The following is a 27,461-nucleotide window of genomic DNA, read 5'->3' on the forward strand; positions in this document are numbered from 1 at the left end:
GCCTCTCTCCTACTGGGGATCCCAGCACTGGACACGGCACTCCAGGTGCAGCCTCGCCAGCGCTGAGCGATTTCCCCAAGAAAGCTGGGGAAGGTGCCTTCTGCCAGCGCTGAAAAAAGGGCCTGTCCAGGGTAAAAAAACACCTCACACAAATTCCTCCTTCTCGGGAAACGTCGTTAAGTATGTATACTGATGGAAAGCAAGAATAGGTTTAAATGTACTGGATTTGGAATGAATGCGATGCTGTAAGTCATTCTTGAGGAAAAGCTACACGCTTTCACTTGAATCATCCTAACGGAACATTTACTTGCTTAAGAAGCGTAGTAGTGAAAGAGGCCACGCTCTCTGAAGCTGATACTCCATTACTGCTGGGTAGTATCTAAATCCTTAAACCCGACACACATGCAGACAGCAGCAACGCAGGCCTTGGTATTGCTGAGCTGGAAGGACTGTTCAGCTTCTGGGGGCTGTAGCGTAGCGAGAACCGCAGTACAGCCATAACATCCTGCAGACGCTGCACAGCTTACCTGAAATACAATTTAAATGATGTGACGAGCAAAGGGAATAAAAGCGACCATGCCTCTCTGCTTATACGTTGTTTTTTAATCAGAATGCAGCAATGACTGTCAGAAATAACGTTTTGATAATCTAATATTACAGTGGAAAACCATTATGTTGTGAGGTTCTCATTTCTGCCCTTTACTATGTTTGGGCGTTTGGGATAACAGCCAAGTTTAGAACAGCATTGTTAGAACTGAAAATAAGGCAGTTTCCTACAGGTTCTTTTGCGTGGGATCAGTTAAAATGAAAACATGTTTAAAATTGAACAATCATAGTTCTTTTTTCCCCACTATGATAAAACCATGTACCTGTATTTCTCAAAAGCTGTACTTAACGTTCGTCTGTAAAGAAGTCTTGCTTAAGGCACAAGAAAACAAGTCTTTTCTTCATAAATGTTACAGGTTTCCGTGAGGCACAGAGATAAACGCACTGAATGGCAATTCCTGTCTTTGCTAGGTTCAGCTGAATAAGATGGTTAAGTCACTGAACAGAAGCCCTATGAAAACGAAAACTAGTTTTTGTTCATACTGACTCATGAAGGCATGTAAAATATAGATAATGTGCAAGTATTAATCAAGCCACCGTTTGAGAAAACTAACACCAACCTGTGTTTTAATTGATGAGAATGTATGTTTTTGAAAGGTCCAGAAGCCAGTATGTATTCCCTTTCAATTTTTTTTAAAAAAGGCAAGTTTCTAAAGGCCACAAAACCACACTGTTGGCGTATTTATTTTAGCAAGTGGTGACCTAGAGACTGTGTGCTGCAACATGGTATTCCTGAGGAAGCAGAATAGCTTTTTTAAATTTCCCTGGGATTTACTGATTTGATATCCACACAAACCCTGGTGATAAAACAGTGGGAGCAAATCTGTATCGTTAACAAACAACACAGAAACACCAAAAATCCAATTCCTTGTTACATGCTGAATGCCTTCACAGACCTGACTCCCCCCCCCCCCCCCCAATAAAAGTTAAAAAATCAGAATTTCGGTCACTTTTTTGATCACACAAATTTTGCAGGGAAGGTTTTTACCTCTTTTCCCGCCAAAAGCCAATGATATGAGTGAGAGAGAGAGAGTGGGGAAAGACAACAACCAATCGCTTTGGAATTCAGGAACGTTTAGAAAACACCAACTTTGTTAGTCAGAATGAATGGATGGGGAGTACAGAACTAGTGCTTAATCATGTACAAAATAAAAAGATTTTGAAGGAAAAGGGGTTTTTCCACGCCCTTCTAATTGTATTGAGAAATGCACTAAAACCCTCTTCCACAAGAACACAGAACACTGCAGCAGTGCCAGACGTGCTTGATGCATTTCTTTAAGCCTTATATTTGCCAACGTGTTCACGAGCTATGATCATCCTTTGAATCTGAGCAGTTCCCTCATAAATCTGAAAAAAAAACCCCTGCAATAATGTCAGCTGATCATTTTTTAAACTATTTTAAGAGATCTCTCTATGCTTGTAAACCTTCATAGCACTAATCCAGTGTGGATTAGGATGTGCAGAAAGACAGAGAAAACTGAAAAAATTTGAGTGTGACTTGGTGAACTACAGTGGGCTAAATGCGATAAACCACATACAAGATACTGAGAGACAGTCTTGTTCTCTCAGATGCTCTCATCAAAATTCAGTAAGGTTCTCATGAAATTAACAGACATAGTGGGTGCAGAAGGATGGGGAAAATGTCTTACCTGGGGAAGAAAATACATAATTTAGGTTTTACAAAGTAGGTTTTGAAACAGTGGGTGCAGGGGAGGAGGTGACCTGTACTGAAAGTGTTGTTTTTTCTTTGACTAGCCTTTCAAGGCCACAGCGAATGTTCGCTTTCATCCATTTATTCCCCCTGCTTCTTCTTAAATAGTACTCTCTTCAACACAGTATTTCTTTTTTTCTTCCTTCCTTCCTTTTTTTTTTTTAAACCACATATTCTTGCATTTTCCTCTAGAAACATTCTGCATCGTCCCTCTGTTCTGCTTGGCTTGCTGGCAGCAAAGTTGGAGTTACACAACAAAAGACGTGTATGGGTCTAACGCAGAAAGAAGGCCATATACTCCACAGGTACTGTGCAACGTGATTCAAGGGCAACGTAGTTTAGGGGTTTAAGTGTTTCAGCTCCCAGTTCTGCCAAAACTTGCTTTGGCAAATTGCTCCAATGCATGCAAATTCACTTTCTTTGTCGTCATAAAATGGGGGTAATCTTCCCAAGAACCTTACAAAGCTTTTCAAAAATAAAGAGAAAGACCTGCGTGTGTTGGTTGACAGCCGGCTGAATATGAGCCAGCAGTGTGCCCAGGTGGCCAAGGCGGCCAACGGCATCCTAGCCTGTATCAGAAATAGTGTGGCCAGCAGGAGCAGGGAGGTGGTTGTTCCCCTGTACTCGGCACTGGTGAGGCCGCACCTCGAGTACTGTGTTCAGTTTTGGGCCCCTCACTACAGGAAAGACACTGAGTTGCTGAAGCGTGTTCAGAGGAGGGCAACCAAGTTGGTGAGGGGCCTGGAGCACAAGTCTTCTGAGGAGCAGCTGAGGGAACTGGGGCTGTTTAGTCTAGAAAAGAGGAGGCTGAGGGGAGACCTTATTGCTCTCTACAGCTACCTGAAAGGGGGTTGTAGTGAGGTGGGTGTTGGTCTCTTCTGTCAGGTGGCTGGAGATAGGACAAGAGGAAATGGCCTCAAGTTGAGGCAAGGGAGATTTAGGTTAGATATTAGGAAAAATTTTTTTACTGAGAGAGTTGTCAGGCATTGGAACAGGCTGCCCAGGGAAGTGGTTGAGTCACCATCCCTGGAGATATTCAAAAAGCAAGTGGACAGGGTACTCCAGGACATGGTTTAGTGGGCATGGTTAATGGTTGGACTCGATGATCTTGAAGGTCTTTTCCAACCTAAATGATTCTATGATTCTAAGTTGGGAGGGGACGCAGCCAGGGCACCTGACCCAAACTGGCCAAAGGGTATTCCATACCACGTGGCGTTATGCCCAATATATAAACTGGGGAGAGTTGGCCTCGGGGGATCGCTGCTCGGGAACTATCTTGGCACCAGTCATCAGGTGGTGAGCAATTGCATTGTGCATCACTTGTTTTGTATATTCCAATCCTTTTATTAGTATTGTTGTGTTATTACTGTTGTTATTATCATTATTAGTTTCTACCTTTCTGTTCTACTAAACTGTTCTTATCTCAACCCACAACCTTTACCTTTTTTCCCCCGATTCTCTCCCCCATTGCACTGGGTGTGGGGGGAGTGAGTTAGCGGCTGCGTGGTGCTTAGTTACCGGCTGGGGTTAAACCACGACAACAAAACAAAACTTGCAAAAAGCATTGCAAGTCCATGTGCAGCTACAGATACAGGTACCATTACAGATACCATTAGAGACACAGATAGTGGTACAATCACAAGTCCCTTTCTGTGTTGGATGAGATGAGCAGCCAACTTTATTGTGCTGGGGGATAGGGGCCAGCACTTGGGGCTGGCGCATGCCTGGTCAGCAGCGTCTTCCAGGCCGGCTGTAAGGTTTTTGCGCCCGCCGCTGTAACCGTGAGCGGTATCGGATCCGGTCTGGCCCAGGGTGGCTGGAGCAGCTGCTTCTCACAGGCACTGGGGAGCCTTGGAACAGGCCCAGTGCCATCTGTCTGTCAGCGCTGGGGCTGCTGCTTTGCAGTGCTGGGGACCTGCAGGATGGTCCCAATGCCAGCTGGCTGGCACTGCCGAAGGCACTGCTTTCAGCACTCGGGGCTGGCACATGGCTGGTCCTGCGGTGATTTCCAGGCCGGCTGTAAGGTTTTTGCGCCCGCCGCTGTAACCGTGAGCGATATCGGATCCGGTCTGGCCCAGGGTGGCTGGAGCAACTGCTACTTTCAGGCACAGGGGAGCTGCAGGATGGCCCCAGTGGCGCCTGTTTGATGGTGCTGGGCCTGCTGCTCTCGTAGCCCAGGGAGCTGTGGGACAGCCCCGATGCCGCCTGGCTGGTGGTGCTGGGGCTGGCAAGCTCTGAGTTGTCACGGGAGGCTGTGAGGGGAGGCAGGAGAGTCAGCAGCACGGCCACCCAGCCCTGGGGAAGGAGAGGCCATCGTGGTGCCCACAGCCTTCCTGGAGCCAAAGCCCACCCTAAGCCCCTGCTCCCAGGCCTAGCTGGGACACTGCCCATAGCAGCACAGGGGCACCCGGATGCTTTGCCTCTTACCAGTGCCCAGGCCAGCACAGCAGTTGCACTCCCAGGTGGTTGCGCTGTTGCTCAAGTAGAGGCAGCGTCGGTGGGTGCCTTTGGCAGCACAAGAGCTGCACAGGAGCACTTGCCAGGGCCTGGGGAAGCAAAGGGGTTGCTGGTTGTGAGGACAAAGTGACACAAGCAAGGAATTGCCCGGCAGAGCCCTTGTTCTTAGTCCTTCCTCCCCGAGCCCGTGTGGAGACAGAGATCCTGTGCAGAGCCCTAGCTGGCTGCTTTGGCAACCTACCCCTCTTCCTCTGCCTGCTCGCTGCCTCCCGGACAAAGGCACTTGCTGGCGTTGCAGCGTTTGTGCCTCTGATAGACCGGTCCAAATGCCTGGCCACTCTCCCATGATGGTTGTCTGCTGGAGAAGGAAGGGAAAAGTGTTGAGCCCCGGCTGGCCCCAGCATCGGGCAGGTCCAGGCTGTCCCTGCTTTTCTGCCCCCACCCTGTTTCCAGCTCCTCCGTGAAGCTGAGGACAAGAGTCAGGGGACAGCAGGATAGGCCTGCTGGGGCTGTCCCTGGCCTGGCACTGCGCGCTTGTGCCTGATGTCTTGTGAGTTGGGAAGAGGAAGAACAACCTCTTGGAGATTCGAATCCCCATGGCGAGCATCTCCATCACAAACTGATCTTGGTTTCGGCAATGCAAGCAGCAGAAGCGGATGCCAGCGTGGATAGCCTGTTTCTGGATGCAGCTCCGGTGGAACCAGGCGTGTTGGCATGCTGGGCACGCCATGGTGTGGTAGGACTTCTTGTCCTCCACGGGGTCCAGGCAGATGATGCAGGTGCTGTTCTGCCCTGGCTTAGCCTTCACGGCCTGCTCTGGGCGGTGCTCCCAGCAGAAGGACCTGGGGGCAAGATGGAAGGGACGGGTGAGGTGAGGTGAGAAGTGCTGAGTCCTTCCCCTGCAATGGGGAGGAGGGCAGAGGAGCTGTGAAGCAGCCCCAGAGCCCGTCTGGGCTCTGGCCCTGGCTGTGGCAGGCTGCTGGGAAGTGTCCCCGTGGGCTCCTCACTTGTGTGTCCACTGCTGACGGGAGAGGGCTTGAGGACAAGGACGCTCCTGCATGGGGGCTGGCAGCCCTTACCTGTACAGCCCGAAGAACTGGGTGACACATTCGCCCCGTGAGGCGCAGGGGAGATGGAAGCTGCGGTCACACCCCTTCTCCCCGCAGGTGATGGCGGCGCCCATCTCACCACAAACGAAGCATCGCTGGAAAGAGCACAGCAGCCTCGCTCAGGGGCAAGCTCAGGGCCTGCATGGCCGACCCCTCGGCTCCAGGCAGGGCGCAGGCTGTGGGCACTGCTGGCTCACAGCCCGCAGACCTGCCTGGTGCACGAGGCTTGTGCCTGTGCCAGAGCCTCTGTGGAGCTGCTGGGAGCAGGCGTTTGTCCCAGAGCTGGTGGAGGGGCTTGGATTTCTTTCTGGGGGTCCAGGAGGAGCTCCCGCAAGCGCCTCCTGGTGCAAAGCTCCCTGCTCCTGCCAGGTCCTCACTTTCTTGCTTGCCACCTGGATTGCACGTCTGGTGTCCTCAGCGAGAAAGCTGTTCCCACTCTCTCGTGGAAAAAGCTCGCTGGCGAGAAACTGCAGAGCAGAGAAGGCCGGGAGCTCATTGTTAGGTCAGCAAGGAAGGGACCATCCCCGGCAGAAAGCTGGAGGGAGAACTCACCAGGCAGTATGTGTGGGCACAGAGCCCTTTTGTTGCTCTTTTGCACCCACAGATAGCTGGATCAGCCTCTGCCCGGCGGCACAGCATGCATGCTGGAGGGGAGAGAACAAATGCTGCTGGGAGCGGGCACCTCTGCGGGGCTGCGGAAGTGTCCCTGTGGGATTGCCCCCAAGGCCCTGCTCTGTCCCTGCCGAGCTGGCTGAAGGGCAGGGCTGGGGCCTTTGGAGAAGAAGGGGGCATGGCAGGCACAGGTGCCCACAGCCCGGCCTGGGCTCCGCTTGCGGAGCGGAGGAAGGACCCTGCCCCAGCGCAGTTGGGGAGCTCCTGCCTTCCCCTCGCCCTGCTCTTGGCCACAGGCAGACTGCCCTGACAACCCCTCTGTCAGCCATGGGGAGCTGTGGGGAGGGCTATGTTGCTCTCACCTTGCCCCCTCGAGTCGAGTTCCTGCTGCTTCATGGCGCACCCGGTGCACAGCGACGGTGAGCGCTTGGAGAGCCTCCGCCTCAGCAGCGCTGGGGTTTCTCCTCTGGACACTCCTCTGCCAAGCCTGAGGGAGCAGTGGAACACAGTGAGCTTGCCACACAGGCCCCAGAGGCCCGAGGTGCGAGGCTCCCCTCCTCCCTCACCAGCCCCAGGCAAGCCCCTTCCTCCTCTGCCCTCTCCTCACCTCGCCAGGTCGCACTGATGCACGGCCGGAGCCCAGCAGCCTGTCATCCACGCCTCGGCGACGGGTCACAGTGGCCGCTGTGACATCACCACCGCCCGTCTGCACGTGCCCCCAGCGTGGGCAGGGGTGCCCTCAGCTACCTGCCACCCCCGTGACACGGCCACCGCCTCACGGGGGGGCTCTGACATGCCGAGGCCAGGGCTGAGCCCTTGGCACACGAGTTGGGGGGGGCGGCTGCTCTTGCACCCGTCTGGGGCTGCAGTGCTGGCACCGGCTGCACCGGCACCGACTCCGACTTTGTGCGTGCGATCTTAGAATGCCATGCTGACGGTGTGGCCTGTTTGAAACCTGTGTTTGTACTTGCTTGTCTTTGCTTTTCTATGTCAGCGTCTTATGTGAGTGCTGCAGAGGTGGCGTGACGAAAAATGGAGGGCCAGGAGAGAAGATGCTTAGGTGCCAAGTGGTGGACTTGGAAGAGCGACCTTGGGGTGTTGAATGATGCAGAAGAAGTAACTAACTCTTCTGTTTTCCTGTTTTGTATAAGTCGTGTATTTCACACAGGAGAGGGATTTAGTTGTAATGTTAACGTAGCTGAACTAACTGCTTCCGAAGAGTAGCGCAATTTACAAGAACATTTACTTTTGTTCTCGAGAATTATAACTTGGCATCTTACCGGTATGGTCATGCTACAGAATTCCTCTGAGGGTGGAGGAAATACCTTCTTCAGAAGACGTGAGACAACAGTGAGATGCTGAAATACATGTCTTCTGCTATGCTCTCTGAACGGCCTTATGATTTTTGAAGGGATGCAGTTTAAAAACAGCTGTTTCTGGACCTGCGTTTTCACTTCCAACCTTATGAAGAGCTTGCCCGGTGCCTTCTATTGCACTGGCACAACTGAGTTGTTTGTCTTTACATCCCATTTCTCAGCCTGCACAAGGAAATGTTTGCTTGGAAATCTTGGTTTGCTGACAGGCTATAGAAAGGCCCTATATAGCTTCCACTGTTTGTCAGTGTGGCTCAAGGTTTGATTGCTGTTTGCCTGTTGTTTTCTTGCCGTCTCAGGTCACAAAGAGTCTTCTGTACCATGTAGGTTAATTACCCTGTTATGAGCAGATATGTAATTGTTTTTGCAAACTGACTTGAGCTCCATTTTCAAAGATTGCCTTGATCAAGAGCTACCTGCAGAATTTCCTTTTCAGGGACTGGAAGCCTTTTAAATGCTAGGCTGAATTCATCAGTGGCTGCTTTCTGAATATTTGTTCCTGTGCTAGCCTTATCTGTGAGCTTTAGCAGTCCACTCTCACTGAGAACAACTATGGTTAAAATCATATACAGCAATTCTAGTCCTCTGTCGTCATCTTGCTCGGTTAAATTAAATCCTTCACCTGCTCTTCTGAATGATAGGCACTTAGCTTTTTAAACATCTTGATAGCTGGACTTCATAGCTTTGCTGATGTAGGAGGCAGGTCCATGATGTGTGACTCCCTGGGACTCCTCCCAGGCATCTCCCAACTTCTTTTTGCCTCCAGTGGAGGGAGGAGATATCCTGTGTAGCAGCCCCAAACTCCAGGTAGCTCCCCGAGGAGTTTTGTGTATCTTGGAGGAAGATCCATACCCAGTAGCTGCTTGGGACTCCTCCCAGGAACCTCCTGGTGTCTTTTTTGCTTTCTCTGGAGACAGCTGAAGTTCCAGGGTAATAGCCCCATACTCCTTCAAGGTTGCTTCCCAAGGAATTTTGTGTATGTTGGAGGCGGTTCCACATGTGGTAGCCCCCATGGGACCACTGCAAGTGATCTCCTGCAAACATTTAGCCTCCAGTGGAGGGATGAAAAAACCCAGGTAGCAGCTCCAGACTATTCCAAGGAAGCCACCCGGGGAGTTTGTTGATACTGAAGGCAGGCCCATGTCCAGTAGCTCCCTGAAACTCCTTTGAGGCATCTCCCAGCTTCTTTTAGCCTCCTTTTGAGGGAGGAAAATATCTGGGTAGCAGCCCCAGAGTCCTCCAAGGTAGCTACCTGGGGAGTTTATCTGAGGTAGGAGAAAGGTCCATGCCCTGTAAATGCCCAGGAAACCTCCCAGGCAGCTCCCAAAATATTTTTGCATTCTGTTGAGGGAGGAAAAATCCTAGGGAGCATCCCCAGATTCCTTCAGGGTAGATACCCAAGCAGTTTTGTGTATGTTGGAGGTCACCTAGTCCAACGTCCCTGCAATGAGCAGGGACATCTTCAGTTAGCTCAGGTTGCTCAGAGCCCTGTCCAGCCTGACCTTGAATGTTTCCAGGGATGGGGCATCTACCACCTCTCTGGGCAATCTATTCCAGTGTTTCACCACCCTCATTGTAAAAATGTTCTTCCTTATATCTAGGCTGAATCTACCTCCTTTTAGTTGAAAACCATATGCTGGTTTTGGCTGCATGTCGCGAATGGGTGATTTGGACCACTTCAAGAATCACCGTCAAAGGTATTAGCAAGAAGGGGTTTAAAAGGAATTTATAAAAGCATGACTTCACAAAGTTCGATGGCAAGGTTTGCTCTATTACTTAATACATGGGTGACGTGTACAAAGAAAATCAAGTCAGAATCAAACTAGAATGATTTATACAGAGACCAAAGATGCAAAAGGGTAAGGGAGAAACACACAAAGGCAAATTGAGTTAGAACTGATTTTTCCCGATTTGCACAGAGATCGGAGATGTAAAAAGGTAGGGGAGACCCTCCTGTTGAGTCACAAGGTTCAGAGAAGACCCCCTTGCTTTCTAACCTCCTGATGGAGCTTAGGTGCGGCTGGATCCACTCCTAGTCCCAGACTCAGTGAACTGTTTGTGTCTAAAGAGGTTATGTGTGTAGCAGCAGTCTGAGGTTCATTCACAGTTTGAGGTGAATCACAAGATTTAGCAGAATTTGATCATTTTGACACTTACAAAATGATTCAATAGAATTTACTACAATCACTGACTTAGTTATAGATTCAAAAGGGCAATCTTTATACTATACTTGCTCTCAGATACCCAGGTCAATTCCCATACGCATGCACGCAGACACTAAGATACATATATAAACAAAGGCATACCTGTCAAAAATTCCCCTCGAGTTCAGTGAAATATTCATGTCAAATGTCTTGGCATTTTCTCAATGGGCAAAGGCTTGAGCCTCAAGGAGTAAAGGCTATCAGCCCAGGTCCCATCGTCAGCTTTTAGTGATGGTCCTCTGATTTTCGCAAACTGGAGAGTTTGGGAGCTCTGAGTGGCATCCCCCTCAGAGGGAGATGCTGGTCACAGCCCGCTGCAGTCCAGGAGAGCTCAAAGGGCCTCACATAGGACTGCTGTTTCTAGGTTTGTGAGATGATCGGCTTTAGTCATCAGCAAATGACTGGAATTCCAGTAACACTGGTACCGTTTCGCTCAAGCTACAACCCAGGTAAAGGCTGTTCCAAGGCTGTCAGGGGATGACTAATTGTTCCCACTCTCATTCTCCGCTTCAGACAGGCAACAGAAATTCTTGTTACGGTCAGTGCCACTCCCCACCTTAGCCATGCAAGAGTTCCTGGTACAGTCAAGGGACACTTAACTGCCCAATTCATTACACAAAGGCCAAGGCATAATGGGAACTCCTGAGATCGTAGAGCGGCCCAGGAGAGGCAGGCGGAATGCACCAACATACTGGGATAGAGTTAATTTTCTTCACAGTAGCTAGTATGGGGCTATGTTCTGGATTTGTGCTGAAAACAGTCTTGATAATGCAGAGATGTTTTGGTTACTGCTGAGCAGTGCTCACACAGGGTCAAGGCCTTTTCTGCTTCTCACCCCACCCCACCCGCGAGGAGGCTGGGGGTGTACAAGAAGTTGGGAGGGGACACAGTTGGGACAGCTGACTCCAACTGACCCAAGGGCTATTCCAGACCATACAACGTCATGCTCAGTGTATGAAGCTGGGGGAAGAAGAAGGAAGCGGGGGATGTTCAGAGGTACGGCAATTGTCTTCTCAAGTCACCGTTACGCATGATGGAGCCCTGCTTTCCTGGAGATGGCTGAACAGCTGCCTGCCAATGGGAAGTGGTGAATGAATTCCTGGTCTTGCTTTGCTTGCACGCGTGGCTTTTGCTTTACCTATTAAACTGCCTTTATCTCAGCCCACGAGTTTTTTTCACTTTTACCCTTCTGGTTCTCTCCTCCATCCCACTATGAGGGAGGTGAGTGAGTGGCTGCGTGGTGCTTAGTTGCCGGCTGGGGTTAAACCATGACAGCTGTGAACTCCACCAGTGCATGATCACTGCAGCCCAGGCTGCCTCCAATCCTGATGTCTCTGATTAGCTCACTTGTGTTGGTGACCAACAGGTCCAGGATTGCATCCCCTCTGGTAGGGCTGTCTGTTACCCGGCTTAAGAAGTTATCCTCCATGCACTGCAGGAGTCTCCTGGATTGCCTACAGCTTGCTGTGCTAATTTTCCAGCAGATGCTGGGGTGGCTGAAGTCCCCCAGCAGGACTAGAACCTGCGAGTGCAATTCCTCCTGTAGCTGGAGTAAGAAGGCTTTGTCAGTAGGCTTGCCTTGATCAGGTGGCCTGTAGCAAACACCAACCACAAGGTTTGTTTTGTTGCCTCAGTCTCTAATTCTTACCCATAAGCTTTCAACCTGCTCGTGGCTATTTTTCAGAGATAGCTCTTCACAATCTCTCCATTTCCTGACATAGAGGGCAACACCTCCGCCCCTCCTTCCTCTCCTGTCTCTTCTGAACATCCTGTAGCCATTGATAGCCACACTCCAGTCATGGGATTCATCCCACCGAGTTTCAGTAATGGCAACTAGGTCATAGCTTTCTAGCAGCATGGTGGCTTCCAACTCCTCCTGTTTGCTGCCCATGCTGCATGCATGGGTGTAGAGGCACTTCCGCTGGGCTGTTGGCCATGTCACCTTCTCAGAGGAACACCCCTTAATTCCTTTGTTTGCCGGTTGGCTCCTACTACCTCAGGAGCTGCTGGCTTATCTCTGTAAGTCTTCAGGTGTGCTCCAGTGTACCCAGCAGGTCTCAGAGCAACAGGCTGAGGTCCCTCGCTAGCACCCTGTCCCTTGAACCTTGGCATGTCATCCCGTGGCTTGTCATGGGTGAGCCTGAAATTCACCATCTGTCATCGCAGCACCTCTCTTTCTCTTGACTTTTTATTACTATATTATCACCCTTGCAGATGCCACTGCAGATGCAGAAACCATGGCAGATACTACTGCAGATGAAGATACCATTGCAGAAAACTTTGCAGATGCCATTGCAGATGCAGATGTCATTTCAGATGGAGGTACCATGGCAGATGCAGATACAATTACAGATACCAAAACAGCTGCAGATACTTTTGAAGAAGCCAATTCAATTGCACGTACAGATGATACCATTGCAGGTGCCATTGCAGCTTCAGGCACTGTTGCAGATGCAGGTGTCATTGCAGATGCTGTTCCAGCTGCAAATATCGAGAGAGAGAGCACTGTAGGTGAACACACTCTTGCAGGTGACGATATCACTGGAGATGCAGATGCCACTGCAGATACCTTTACAGATGGATGATCCATTCCTCATAGCACTGCAGATGCAAATGCCATTGCAGATGCAGATACAGTAGAAGAATATTTGACTGCAGGTAGATACCCTTGCAGATACCTTTGCAGATGCAGATACAGTAGAAGAATATTTGACTGCAGGTAGATACCCTTGCAGATACCTTTGCAGATGCCATTACAGATGCAGATGTCACTGCAGATGTAGAATCTATTTGCAGTTGAAGATAAGACTGCAGCTTCGATTGCAGACACAAATACCATGGCTTATGGTGCTGCAGAATGCATTAGCATTGCAGACGCCAGTGCAGGTATGTTTGCAGATGCACAATCCATTGGCCATAACATTGCTGCTGCAGATACCAATGCAAACGGCATTGCAGATGCAGATGCCACTGGACATGTAGCTACCTTTGCAGATGCAGGTATCATTGGAGGTGTAAATACCTTTGAAGAAGCCAATACCATTGCAGATAAAGATACCACTGCAGACACCTTTGCAGATGCCATTGCAGAAGCAGATACCATTGGAAATGCAGATACCACCACAGATGCAGATACCATTGCAGACACCACTTCACTCTCAAACACCACAGCATTACTGCTGCCATTTCAGCAGCAGATACGATTGCTCATGCAGATGCCATGGCAGATAGCATTAGAGATGCAGGAACCAGAGCAGATGCAGAGATTACTGCAGATGCTATTGCATTTCACATGGCCACGCATATACCATTGCAGATGCAGATGTGTCATGGTTTAATCCCAGCCAGCAACTAAGCACTATGCAGCTGCTCACTCACTCCCCCCGACCCTTTCTTTAATGCTGTCACTGTTAAAATTTTCTTTCTGTGTCACCTTTTATCCAGTTCACTTTGTTTTTTAGTTTTTCCACTGTCTTGCACTCCATCACTTTTACATTTCCTTTCTATTTCTCTATTTAGTTTGCTGTCACTATTGTTTAATACTTTCTTGTCTGTCCTGTAGCCTGTTGCTTTTTAGATTTTGTTTCTACATCTTCATTTCTTTAGTTCGCTGTCCCTATTTTTCATTTCTTTCCTTTTTCCTTATTCTGTCACTTCTTAAAATTTTCTATCTCTGTTAACCAGTTCTGTCCCTATTTTTTAATTCTTTCCTGTCCTGTATCCCATCACTTTTAAAATTTTCCTTCTATGTCTACTTTTATGATGCTGCATATTACTGGTTTTTAATTCTTTCCTGTCTGTCCTATACCATTTCCTACCTAGTTTAGAGGCATATATATCTTTTTCTGTCTATGCCTCAGAAAAATTAAGTTTAACTCCTTAGCTGGTCACATTGCCAATGCAATAATTGTAGCTGTAGTACAGGAGCAGGTATTGTCGTTGCCAGTAAGGGTCACCTTCTCTGTTCAGGGTCTCACTTGCTGTAAATTTAAGGCAGGTAAGAACACTCCTGCTGCTCCTCCAGCTGACTTTATAACTGCTGGTGGTTTGCCCTTCCCCTTTCCCAGGTGATTGTGCTAAGGGTGGTGGGCAGAGGCTCAGGGTATTTGAGCCACAGCCTCTGCTGAGGGAGCTCATTGTGCTCCTGGGTTTCTCTGGTGTTGGTGCTCAGCTCTTCTTTGAGTCCTTTGCAGCTTTTGAGCTGGCTCAGCCCTTTGGGAAGAGGTGTCTGCCTGAGGTAAGAGCTTCAGGACCAGTCAAGGTTCAGCAGCATGTGTGGTAGAAAGTAACACTTGTATGTGTCTTTTTTTCATTTTTTTTTTTCAGGTCAGTAATTTTGTTTTGAGTGTTCAGGGGTAGAAAGATGGTTTAATAGTATGCATTGTTTGTTTGGGTTTTTTTTATTCTTCATGCTTTGTGTTATCCTGGAATTCCCAACTTTATTGAAAAGGAAAAGGTTTGTTTTTTTATCAGTTCTGCTGTATACTGTGCAAGTTGCTGATATCTCTCTTCACGGGACTGGTATCTCTCTTCACGGGACTGATGGTGATATTGTTAGCAGGGGTTAGGGTGAGCATCTTGTATGCATCTGTATATAGAGTTTTAGCATTTGTCAAGAAAGCAGAAGGACCATGAGGCACAGTGCCTTTCAGGGTTTGGGATGCCTTTCTTCATTGCCTACAGAATGCCATGTTGTCCCTAGAACCTTTGCAGCTTGTGGCAGGTCCCTCATAGATTACAAGCCTTGGGACTTGACTTTACTCTGTGGGCATGTGGCAGAGCCCAGAGTCTCTGGGGAGCTGTAGGTTAGGAGGTGCCCCCCGAATTTGGGATGTGGCTCAGAAGAGCGGCTCCTGAGGAGTAGCCACTGAAGGGGGTTCAGGGGTGCAAATGGAGGGCAGGAGGTGTCAGGAAGCAGTGGGGTTCCTTTACTGACAGTTGAGGAGAAGAAAAGGGGTTTCTAAAGTTTTGGGACTGCTGGGGAAAGGGAGGAGGGTTCACCAGCCTTTCTCAGATGAGTTTTGCAGTTGGATTTGAATGTCATAGAATCGTAGAATGGTTTAGGTTGGAAGGGACCATAAAGATCCTCTAGTTCCAACCCCCCCAGGGGCACCTTCCGTGAGACCAGGTTGCTCAAAGCCCCATCTGACCTGGCCTTGAATGCTTCCAGGGAGGGAGCATCTGCAGTTTCTCTGGGCAACCCATTCCAGTGCCTTGCCACCCATAGTGAGAAACTTCTTCCTAACACCTAAACTAAATGTACCCTCTTTAGGACTAAAGTTGTTACCTCCCTGTCCTATTGTTCTACTCCCTTGTAAAAAGTCCCTCTGCAGGTTTTTTATAGGCACCCTTTAGGTACTGTGAAGTCTGCTATAAGGTCTCCTGCAAAGCTGCATGCCAGTGAGGGGTCTGAGAAGGTGAGGCTGTTGTTGGCCAGGTCAGTGTTGAATAGCAAAGTATTATGGGGCTGCTCGGTTAAGCATTTACCTTCCGTTTTGGAGGCACTGCGTGGGCTATCTTTGAATTGGATGAGCATCTGAGGTGAGCTGTAGATTAGGGAGGAGGAGCATGGGGCCGATGACTTCTCAAAAGCGCCATGCTAACTTGGTGTGTCTTTGGTACCTTAGGTACCATGAGTGACGATGGCTGCAGGGTTTGACTCTGGAATGAGCGGGGAAGTGAACATGGTGGCGCTTGTGAGGAGGGGGGAGTTGTAGAAGTAGTTGGTGTTGGCTGGCGGGATGCTTACTCCCTTTTCTGACTTGTTTTTTTTGTTTGTTTCATTGCAGATGTTGAAGACCAATGTGTCACCTTGAGGAACATCCCAGTTAGCCCACGTGGTTTTTGTGGAGTATGGATTCAGACCCACGGCCCTCTGAAAGGTAAGTTGAGGGACCCGGGCTGGCGAGAGGCTGGGAGGAAGAGATGAAGCTGGGAATTGCAGGGAGGTGTTTTGAAGTTAGCGCAGGAGAGAGGGCTGTCCAGGAGCAGTCCCCTTTGGGCAGGCAGCGGGTTGCTTTTCAGTGCGAGACCAGCGTGTGCTGGGCAGGGCGGTTCCAGCCTCTGTCTGCAGTGGTTTGCAGTCTGTGTAGTCTGTCTTCTGTGCTTTAGACCTTCCTTGGGTCTCGATGTCCTCATTGTGCTTTGCGCTGGGGGAGCGTGGCATGTGCTTTAGGCGCTGTCCCTAGGGTCTCGAATGCCCGTACTCATTGGCACAGTGCCAATGGAGTGCTTCTTTTCTAGCATTTGCAGCTCTAAAGCATGGATTGGTCTCGGCAGATTCCAGTCGGTCCTCTCTTGCGGCATTCTTCCGGGCTGCGTCAGCAGCTCTGCTCTCTAGCCATACATTTTCTCGGACTGGGAGTTCTTGCCCGCATCTTGATGTTTTTAGGTCTTGATGACAGGCTTCTTGCACATCCATCATCTCGGTTTTGACAGTGCTGTCTTGTAACAGGCTGTTATGTTGGACTCCTCGGGGTCTGCTGTACAGCCTCCTTGCCTCAGTGTTTTGGACGCTGTAGGTCATCTTGCCAGATGGCACCTCCCATCCAGGAGTCATTCTTCTTGCCAAGAGTTTTCTCTCTCTTTGAATCAATGTCTACACTGTTTTGTGTTGTGTTGGTCTGTGCACAGGTGTGTTTGGCTTGGAGCTGCTCTGCCTGGGGCTGTAGAGTCAGGGGTAGGTGTAACAGTGATAAGAGTCTACGGGTGAAATGTTGATTTGCCTTAATTGTTTAGGCAAGGGTTGTACAGTTATCTGGGATCGAGTAGGTGTTCGTGGGCTGTGTGGATAGCAGCACTGAGAGTTTATTACAGAAATGATTGTAGCCATGTGGCAGAGGCTGTTGAGGGGCAGTGAAGCAGATTTGAGTCTCTAAGGTGTTAAGTCTTGCATGTGATGGGCTTAAAGTTTGGCCCTTTTTTTTTCCTAAGATGGCAGGCTGTAGTTGGCCTCCAGATGGTCTTCGTAGGTAGAATCAAGAGCTCTGGAATTGTTAAGCTCTTGCTCTGCATCCAGGTGACTCATTCAATATGGGTTTTTTCAAATGCAGAGGGACAAGTTGCGTGCCACAGAGCGATGGAGGAGGGGAGCGGAGCATAAGAAGGTGGGTCTGTGAGTGGAATCAGAGGGAAGATGTGGCTGGTGGCTCTATGACTAGCTGATAGGGTTCTTTTTCTTTTATTTTGAAGGTAGGAAGCAAGGAGCGAAGTGGGCCATCGGTACCAGAGGTGACTTGGGCAAGGTGAGTTGTGACTACTGGGTTAAAGGAACTGTTCCTTTGGAGGTGTTGTATTGTTGGCAAAGTTGGAAGCATCCCTTGTTTGTTTTTTGAAGGTGGGGCATGCAGCCTTGGAGGGGCGAAGTTGCAGGCCGATGAGCAGTCTGAGAAGGTGAGGTGGTTGTGGGCTGGGTCGGTGTTGAATATCGAAGTATTAGGTGGTTGCTCGGTTAAGCGTTTACCTTTTGTTTTGCAGGTGCTGTGTGGGCCATCTTTGAATGGGATGAGTGTTTGAGGTGAGCTGTGGATTAGGGAGGAGTAGAATGGGGCAGGTGACTTCTCATGAGTGCTTTGCTAATTTTGTGTGTCTTGCTGTCTCGGGTACTGTGAGAGATGATGGCTGCAGGGTCTGACTCTGGAATGAGCAGGTAAGCATAACACTGTGGTGTGTGTGATTAAGTGGGGGCTGGGAAAGTAGCTGGTGTTGGCTGATGGGTTACTTACTGCCTCTTCTGATTTTGTTGGTGGTTTTTTTTGTCTTCATTGCAGATGATGAAGAGGAACCTGGTGACTGCCGGATCGTCCCAGTTAGCCCATGTGATTTTTGTGGAGGATGGATTCGTACCCTTGGCCCTCTGAAAGTTAAGTTGAGGGACCCAGGCTGGGGAGAGGCTGGGAGGGAGGGACACAGCTTGGAATTGCTGGGAGGGTTTTTAAAGTTAGAGTAGGAGGGCAGGAGCAGTCCTGTTTGGGCAGATGAAGGGATCGGGTTGCTTTTGAGCCCGAGACCAGCGTGTGCCGGGCAGGGCAGTTCCAGCCTGTGTCTGTGGTGGTGTGTAGTTTGTGTAGTCTGTCTTGTGAGCCTTCGATCTTCCTTGGCTCTCAATGCCATCATCAGTCTTTGTGGTCAGGGAGCGCGGCATGTGATTTGGGAACAGTCCCTAGGGTCTTGAATGTTCTGTGTTGTGCGCATGAGTGCGTTTGGCTTGGAGCTGCTCTGCCCAGGGATCTAGTGTCAGGGGTAGTTTGAAGAGCAATAAGAGTCTATGGGTGAAATCTTGATTTGCCTTAATTCTTTAGGTAAGGGTTGTACAGTAATCTTGGCTCTAGTAGCTGTTGGTGAGCTTTGCAGACAGCTGTGCCAATAGTGTTTTATGAGACGATTGGAGCTGTGGGGCATGGGCTGTTGAGGGGCAGTGAAGCAGATTTGAGTCTCTAAGGTGTTAAGTATTAATCAATATTAAAAATTGATTTTATTCAGAATCAGAAATGCTATGTCTAAGGCAATTAACATGTCTAAATTATATGAAATTAAACAAGACAAAAGAGTCTCCCACTGAATTTCTAACCAGATTAAAAGATGCTGCTAGGAAATATACTAATGTGGATCCTGAGTCTGAAGAAGGAAAAGCTCAATTGGCTCCTTTATTTATAGGACAATCCTCTGATCTCAGAAGGAAATGACAAAAATTACAAGGAGCAGATTCTTGAGATTGGGGAAGAATTATTAGAAGTTGTTTGGGTGGCATATAGAAATAGAGATGAATTACAGAGTAAAATGAATGCAAGGTTAATAGCTGCTGTGGAAGTAGGAGCTGGTGTGGGACGAGGCAGAGGAGTTATTCCTCGAGGAAGGGGATGTGGTCGAAGAATGGGACAAGGGAGAGGAACTGTATTGGGGTCACCAGGTGGATTAAACCAGCCCCTGGGACAGAATCAGTGTGTGTACTGTAAAAAAGAAGGACACTGGAAAGGGGAATATCCCCTAAAACCTATGAGGTCACAAGTGATCCCAATTTTGACTGCACAGTCTCAGCAAGTTCCCCCTTTCTTGGGAAAGTTGAGTGAAAGTATCTGATGGGGACTGGAGGGGAGTCTCCCAGCAGAACCTCTGCTTACAGCTAACCTGGGAGAACAGAAAATTGAATTTTTGGTTGACACTGTGTCCTGGTTTCAGCTGGGACGGAGTTAACTGTCTTCCTAGTAGCTGGTACAGTGCTATGTTTTGAGTTCAGTATGTGAAGAATGTTGATAACACTGATGTTTTCAGTTGTTGCTCAGTAGTGTTTAGACTATAGTCAAGGATTTTTCAGCTTCTCATGCCCAGCCAGGGCACCTGACCCAAACTGGCCAACAGTGTATTCCATACCATGGGACGTCCCATCTAGTTTAGGAACTGGGAGGTGGGGGGCAGGGATTCGCTGCTCGGGGACTGGCTGGGTGTCGGTCGGCGGGTGGTGAGCAATTGCCCTGCGCATCATTTGTACATTTCAATCCTTTTATTACTACTGTTGTCATTTTATTAGTGTTATCATTATTAGTTTCTTCTTTTCTGTTCTATTAAACCGTTCTTATCTCAACCCAGGAGTTTTACTTCTTTTCCTGATTTTTCTCCCCCATCCCACTGGATGGGGGTGGGGGGAGTGAGTGAGCGGCTGCGTGGTGCTTAGTTGCTGGCTGGGGTTAAACCACGACACACTGGAGCCACCTTTTCAGTTTTAAATACCTTAGAGGGGGAATTAAGTTCTGAAGAAATTAGTGTTGTTGGTGTGACAGGTGAATGAGAGACTAGACCCTGCTTTAAACCTTTGATAATGAAGTTAGGAAAGCAATAGGTCACTCATCAGTTTCTGTATTTGCCAAATTCTCCTAAACACCTGTTAGGGAGAGACCTACTTGAGAAATTGGAAACAGAAATTAAACTTAAAAATGGTGAGATTAAAATTAAAACTCGAATTCCAGAAGCTAAACATATCGAAGCAGTGGCTTTGTTGTAACAGGATGGTCAGTGAAAGCAGAGGATCATACCAGTTGAAGTGAATAATGCTGTAATTCCAGTCATCTGGGCTGGGGAAGTTCCTGGTAAATCCAAAGAGCAGAGCCTGTGAGAATTGATTTAAAGCCAGGATTGAGTCTGGTAAGAATTAAACAATACCCACCTAAAACTGGAAAGTTGGAAATGGTTAGTACCAATAATACAAAAATTTCTAAAGTACAAATTGTTAACAGAATGTGAATCCAACTATAATACCCCAATTTTGCCTGTTAAAAAGGCTAATGGAAAAGATTACAGGCTGGTTCAAGACCTTACAGCAATAAATCAAATAGTACAAGATATTCATCCAGTAGTGGCAAATCCTTATACTTTGTTAACAACCCTAACGGAGAAACAAGAATGGTTCACAGTGTTAGACTTAAAAGATGCCTTTTTCTGAATTCCCTTGGATCCCAATAGTCAAGAGCTTTTTGCTTTTGAATGGGAAAATCCTGAGACTGGGAGAAAAACACAATATACGTGGACAGTCTTGCCTCAAGGCTTTAAGAATAGTCTTACCATTTTCAGAAATCAATTGACATGAGAATTAGAGATTTGGAAGAAAAAAACAATCAAGGAATCCTGTTACAATATGTGGATGACTTATTAATTGCAGCTGAGACAAAAGAACAATGCACAAAGTTAACTATTAGCCTTTTGAACTTTTGCGGAATCAGTGGATATCAAGTGTCAAAAGAAAAAGCCCAAATAACCCAGAGAGAAGTAACCTATTTAGGTTTTGAAATCCTGAAAGGACAGAGACAATTGGGAACTGAGAGAAAGGAGGCAATTTGTTGTCTCCCTGAACCTAAGACTTTAAAAGAATTGCGAGCATTTCTGGGAATGGTTGGGTGGTGTCGCCTGTGGATTGCAAATTATGGCTTGCTGGTCCGACCTTTATACGAGCAGCTCAAAACCTCAAACAATGAATTTATAGATTGGACTGATGCTGGGAAAGCTGCCTTTAAACAACTAAAACAGGCTTTAATGAAGTTACTTGCCTCTGTGAATGTGCTGGTAATACCAGGAAGGCAAGTGCTTGAACCAGTAGTGAATAACTTGGCGACGAGTAGAATTTCTGAAGGAAGAACAGCAGCAGCAACAGGAAGCAAATAGCAAGTGACCAGAAACTTGCGTGTGTCAAAGGCATCAAAGCTTTCTTGCGGAACGTTGTTTGGCAATATGTTCCAAATGGCTTTTTTCGGTAAACGTAAATTTTCAGGAAGTTCAGGGCTGTGTGTGGCAAAACGTGTCCCTCTGCGTACGCGTCCTGCTACGTAAATAGCATGGGTCAGTGGCAAGTCCAGTGGCAGGGCTGCTGTGCCCTACTCTCGATGTTGCCATGGTAGTGTTGCGGTATTTAGACCTTCACGGACGGGCCGAGGAATGGAAGGAGAATGCCCGTTTTCTGTAAGGGCTCAGAATGCCGACCCTTTTCTCTGCCTGCCGCTCCCCTGTGTGTGAGATGAAGCTGTTTTATTTTTCTCCCTTGTTGCTGGTCTAAATATTTCTGGAGCTGTTGCTGCTGTGGGTTTGCAACTGGTGTTACTGCGTTTTTGTAGCGTTCTAGCGATGGGTCGTTTCCGCTGTGGCGAAGCGTCGAGATACGGTTTTCGGTTTAAAGCGTCAGAAACTACGTTCACGGAAACCGGTAACTCGCGGCGGAGGGGAAGCCGATCTGGCGCGTGCAGCTGTGCTCGCAGGGCTGCTCGGTGGCTCCTCATCAAAACGGCAGGGTGTGTGCGTGGACATCCGTAGGGTTGCGCTCTGAGTCTGAGAGCGTTAACATATTTTTGCTGTTGGAAGATGGAATGGAGCCTGTTAAATCTCAGGGCGCTCAAAAGCTAGGAGGGACCCTGAGCGGGTTTGGTGGCACAACTGCGGTTTTAAAAGATCTTGCCCGTTTGGAGCAACGGCCTGGAAAAAATGATTCCTTTTTTGCAACGAGGCAGTTCACAAGGACAGATGTGTTGCTGTGCTCTTTAGCAAAACTGCTCAACTTGGGACGTATAGGGTGATGAAGCCTCGGCTATACTAAGGCTTGAGAAAATGTATGTAGGTCTCTATGTCTGTCACCTGCGTGTATCTAGGAAAGTGAGTTCTAATGAAAGTAAAGTTGCCAGTGAGTCAAAAAAGAAAGGAAAAAAAAAAACAGGCACAGTTGTCTGAAAAATGCAAAAGCTCTAGTGGCCTGTGTCAACAACTGTACCAAAGATGACGCAAAAATACTTTTTCCTCCGCTCAGTCGTACTGTCTTCACAAACCTTCACAAAAAAAAAAGGCAGCTTTGGATTCCTACCCAGCTTTGTGCTAATGTTTTTTTTTCTTCTCTCAGCTGGATGTCAGCTGGCACCGTTTTGCCGTGGTTGCCCTTTCTTCTGCCGTGACGGTACGAGACGGATGGAAAGATTCCGTAGTGGCCTGCAAGTACAAGGTACGCCTATGATGCGTGTCTGCATTTTTCCAAAGGTACTTGCGGTATGGACTTTAACGTTGAGAGTGTGCCAACTCTCCTTCTACTTTTTTTTACATGAAATATTTTAACACAAATACTAAAAATAGGTTCTGTTCCGGAGTGTGTTACACCTATACAAAGTTTACTTCCCTCAGTTTATTTTCTCTTCCTGAAAGCATAATCTTCTGTTGCTGTGTGCTTGCTAGTAAATGATAGTGTGAAAATAATTTTGTACTAAAAGAGGGAAGAAACTGTTTGTAAGAGTTCAGCTGTTCAGAAGAAACAGACTTTGTTTTCATGATAAAAGCTTTTACAGTCAATGATTTATTTTTAAATATCTTATAGTAGTACTCAAAAACGTTATGGAGATAATTAGCATCTGTACTAAAAGCAATCAAGGTCAAAGAAGAGATGTGGACAAAACAGGACAAACGGGTGTCGCATCTGTGTGTTTTCCAGGCTTTCCCGGGAAGCATTAGCAGCCTTGTAACTAGTGACAGTGAGTCCTGAGGTGTTTTTGATGAGTTACTGCTTCAGTAATGTATTTTTTCCTTTAACCTACAGTGTGTGATTTTGACTTCAGTTGGAAAGAGATTTTCCAAAATGGAAGTCTTTCTCTCTCAAAGAAATTTTGTTTTATGAAGATCCATCAGAGTGGATCTTCAGAGGTGATCGACTTGACAGTAGAAGTCACCAGTAACGAGACTTTTCACTCTCTTTAAAAAAAGAAAAAAAAAAGTCAATTTCCTTCCAAAGACCCAAGCGCGGCCCATCTTCCTAAAGTTGATGGCATCACTGGTCTTTGGTTTCTCAGTTGTAACAGTCGAGATAACATGAAAACGTGTTGCTCTGCATGCTTCGGTACTGCCAAAAGCATTAGGGAATCCGCCAGTCCTTTTTGGTAGTCTGAGGTATTGCAGCACTGGGGATTTTACAAATTGACTTGCATTGTTTAAACTGTGACTGCCAAATAGCTGTAGTATGTGATTTGTTAGGTGTATGTAAGCAGTTTAGGTATTTTTTCTAAATGTTTAAAAAGAGAGGCAACTGAATATTATGGGTTTTTTTTCCTGATGTTTTGACGGAGTGCTCTGAAGTACTTTCTTTCTGTCTGGCTTTCAATGGTGCGTTTCCCTGGCGGTTCAGTAGCACCTCTCTTGGGCAGCTCAGCTGGCCAGGTGTCCCTCCACGTTCTGTAACACGCACAAAAAAACCCTAGTCACGTTATAACTGTGTACTTTGGGGAGAGATGATTTAATGGTATGAATTCAGAGCTGTGCAAGTTAAGGTAATGGAAAAGGAAAATCAAATACTTTTACAGTACAAGTATTTTTATTGGATGTATATAAACATGGGTACACCTTTTTAGTGTAAAGTGAATTATTGAGATTTATTCTTTATTTTTCATTTTGCTGTTTGGAGTTTTCCACTTCACTTTCAGCCTTATTCACCAAACAAGCAAGATGCAAAGCAGCAGCAGCAGCGCAAGGGCTGTAGCTGTTGCGGTGGATCCGCAAGCGTAGATTCTGATTGCGTACGACCTCGTCCCGCAGCCTCCCAGGGTTATCTGCCTGCAGCAGTGCTGTAAGGAAGGGAGGAGACGTTTTCCAGCACCGGCAAGAGTGTTTACTTGTATGCTAAGAAGGTGTTCAGAATGGTATCGATTAGCCTAAATGCTGATTTTAAGCGTTCAAATCGCTCTTAACTTTTAAAGGAGGTGGTGTATTTCGAGCTGACCTGTTTGCCTGGAATCCTGCTTTAGCTCAGCGACTCTTCTTGTGCACCCCCAGCCTCTGCTGGCAGGGCGGTATGAGAAGCTGGAAGGTCCTTGACTTAGTATAAACACTGCTTAGCAACAACTACAGCATCGGTGTGTTGTCAACATTATTCTCATCCTAACTCCAAAATGGCCCTGTACCAGCTACTCAGAAGAAAATGAACTTTATTCCAGCCGAAACCAGGACAACCCCAAACCCTCTGATTCTGGGACTGCAACGGAAAAAACCAAACGACTTTGGGACTCCTGGGAAAGCCAAATCCGCCTGGATTTGTGCAGCTGGAAAGCAAAAAACCCACCCCATTTTCATGCACAAACCCGCAACCAAAAGATCACCCCTTTTTACGTTGTGGAAAAGCACTGAAACACACCCCAAACTGAGTATTTTGAAAAAGCAAGAAACTCCCCAGTTTGGGGAAGATTGGGGGTGAAGCAGAGGCAGTTTGAGGGGCGTTGCTGGGGGTCCTCCCAGCGTGGATGATCTGGTGTGGATGCTCTGTTGCGGGTTATCCCAGGTGAGTTACCTGCTGTGGATCATCCTGGGTGGACTCCCTGGGGTAGGTCATCCCCACCCATGTCCCCCCATGCACCTCTGTACCCTCACCTACCCTCTCCCCGGCGTGTGTTTCTCCCCCATATATGCCCCCCGCTGCTCCAGCCCGCCCCCTTCACCCATTCGAGTTTTTAACCCACGCGAGTTGTTTCCCCCCGCATCCCCTGCTCTTCTATCTCCTGTCCCGTTTCCCCCCGCATGCCCTGCTCTTCTATCTCCTGTCCCCTCCCCCAGATTCCTTTCCCTCCTCCATATTCCACACCCCCCCATCATCCGTCAGGCTCCAGACCCCTGGCATGCTGCCTGCACCCCATTCTCTGTCATTTTTTTTGTCTTCTTTTCTTTACAAGTTGTTGTTGTTTCTTTTAAATGATTAAACTGTTTTCGTTTCAAGCCACGAGTTTTCTCGCTTTCGCCCTTCCGATTGTCTCCCCGTCCCACTGGGGGCGGGGGAGCGAGTGAGCGGTCGCGTGGGGCTTTGTTGCTGGCTGGCGTTAAACCACGACACGAGGTGAGTTGCAAGCCCTGCCTGGCTGATGCTGGAGGCTCTCTATGTTCCTCCTGCTATCTTGACGGGCCGTCCTTGTTCTTCATTGCCGCTTTATAGCGAGCGCCTCTCGCTATAGTAGTAGGCAGTAGTACTGGGGCCGCGCAGGTACTGCGTGTTGCAGGCAGCAAAGGGCAATTGTGACGCTCGCTGGCGGGAGCGGCAAGGAGTGCGGAGCCACGCTCCTGTAGGGAGCAAAGATGGAACCTCGAGGGCTCTACGGTTGTCTGCTGAGGTCTACTAATATCCCGACACGCCTCTTTGCTTTCCCTGCTTCACGTCGCATTACTTTGCGCGCCGGAGGGCGGGGCGGTAAGTAACACCGTGCAGCGTGTCTTCGATCCGAGACAAGCCCCGCACAAGAAGCCTTGCGTGCGTGCAGGATTAGGAGAGCAGAGTTCCGATAGCACGGAGGTGAGGAAAGGTGCGCCCACCCCAACCGAGCCCCAGGGTCACCAGGGTATCGCTCGCTTGCAGGTGGGCCGCTGGCATCTGGTGCGCTGGGACGCGGCGTTTCCTGCTGGACAGAGCTGCCCCTCTGGCACAGAGCAGCTTTGGGTCTCTTGTGGCCTGCCTCCAGGCTGTCACCTGAACCAGGCGTTATGTTTTTGTTTTTTTTTTTTTTAAATCTCTCGCCAGCAGCTGTTGACTGGCTGCTTTCACTCCCGCAACCCTGATGCCACATGCAGAGGGATACAGCAGTCCCTGGGGCTTGCTCCAGGGGACCACCCCCCCCTCCCCCCTGCCGTTTGCAGGTCCCTGTGCTGCTTCTCCTCTCTAGATGATGGGGTGGGGGGGCAGGGACAGAAGCGACCACCCGAATTGTCTGTTCTTTGCACTTGACTGCTGTAAACGCTCCAGCCACTCGGGTGCTTTTTGGAACGGAGGCGATGAAGATGACTGCCCGGGCTGCGAGTGGGGAAAGGGCAGGGCAATGTAAGCCCTGTGCCCCCAGTAAGTAGCTGGCGCCTGTGGCTGGTCTCTACTGGGCTGAGCTGTCAGTCATCCCTCATCCAGCTGCTGCTCAGAAGAGGATGGTTACGGGGATGCGGATGCTGCTGCCCGGTGACCGAAGGTGGGAACTGGCGTTGGGGAGGGGCGCATGCGCGGTGGCGTGTGTCGGTGGGCTCCAGCTGTTGCCGGGCAACCAAGATGCGGTACAGCAGCTCGACAGCTGCGCATGCGTGGCGGCGCGTTGAGGGTGCTCGACGCTGTTGCCGGGCAACCAAACCGCTTTACGGCAGCTCGGCAAGGGAGCATGCGCGCTGCGCCTTTTACGGCGCTTGCCGCTGTTGCCCGGCAACCAAAGCGCGACACGGCGCCTCCCCAACAGCGCATGCGTGACGGCGCGGTTTACGATGCTCCTGCTGTTGCCTGGCAACCAAAACGCTTTACGGCAGCTCAGCAAGGGCGCATGCGCGCTGCGCCTTTTACGGCGCTGGCCGCTGTTGCCCGGCAACCAAAGCGCGACATGGCGCCTCCCCAACAGCGCATGCGTGACGGCACGGTTTACGGCGCTCCTTCTGTTGCTCGGCAACCAAACCCGTTACGGCAGCTCAGCAAGGGCGCATGCGCGTTGCGCCTTTTACGGCGCTAGCCGCTGTTGCCTGGCAACCAAAGCGCGACGCGGCGCATCCCCAAGAGCGCATGCGTGACGGCACGGTTTACGGCGCTCCTTCTGTTGCTCGGCAACCAAAACGCTTTACGGCTGCTCGGAAAGGGCGCATGCGCCTTTGCCCGTTTACCGCGCTCGCTGCTGTTGCCCGGCAACCAAAGCGCGACACGACGCCTCTGCAATCGCGCATGCGTGGCGGTGCGGTTTACGGCCCCTCCTGTTGCCTAGCAACCAAAACGTGTTACGGCAGATCGGCAACCGCCCATGTGCCTTGGCGCGTTTACGACACTGGCCACTGTTGCCTGGCAACCAAAGCGCGACACGACGCCTCGGCAAACGCGCATGCGCGGCGTCGCGGTTTACGGCGCTCCTGCTGTCGCCTGGCAACCAAAACGCGGGCAGCAGCT

The 27,461-nt window shown here is 49.0% G+C and overlaps 2 long non-coding RNA genes across 2 annotated transcripts; both read left to right on the forward strand.

Annotated features, from left to right (window-relative positions):
• The first annotated feature begins 17,405 nt into the window (after positions 1–17,405).
• LOC138685898 (uncharacterized) lies at positions 17,406–18,303 on the forward strand. The gene is made up of 4 exons (XR_011325276.1): positions 17,406–17,464; positions 17,549–17,588; positions 17,684–17,720; positions 17,842–18,303. It is a non-coding gene; the product is annotated as an uncharacterized lncRNA (long non-coding RNA).
• Positions 18,304–21,929: 3,626 nt separating this feature from the next.
• Positions 21,930–25,403, forward strand: LOC138685899 (uncharacterized). Its single transcript, XR_011325277.1, has 3 exons — positions 21,930–22,541; positions 24,004–24,854; positions 25,287–25,403. It is a non-coding gene; the product is annotated as an uncharacterized lncRNA (long non-coding RNA).
• The last annotated feature ends 2,058 nt before the right edge of the window (positions 25,404–27,461 follow it).

This window comes from Haliaeetus albicilla, chromosome 7, assembly GCF_947461875.1.
Source record: "Haliaeetus albicilla chromosome 7, bHalAlb1.1, whole genome shotgun sequence".
Taxonomy (NCBI): domain Eukaryota; kingdom Metazoa; phylum Chordata; class Aves; order Accipitriformes; family Accipitridae; genus Haliaeetus; species Haliaeetus albicilla.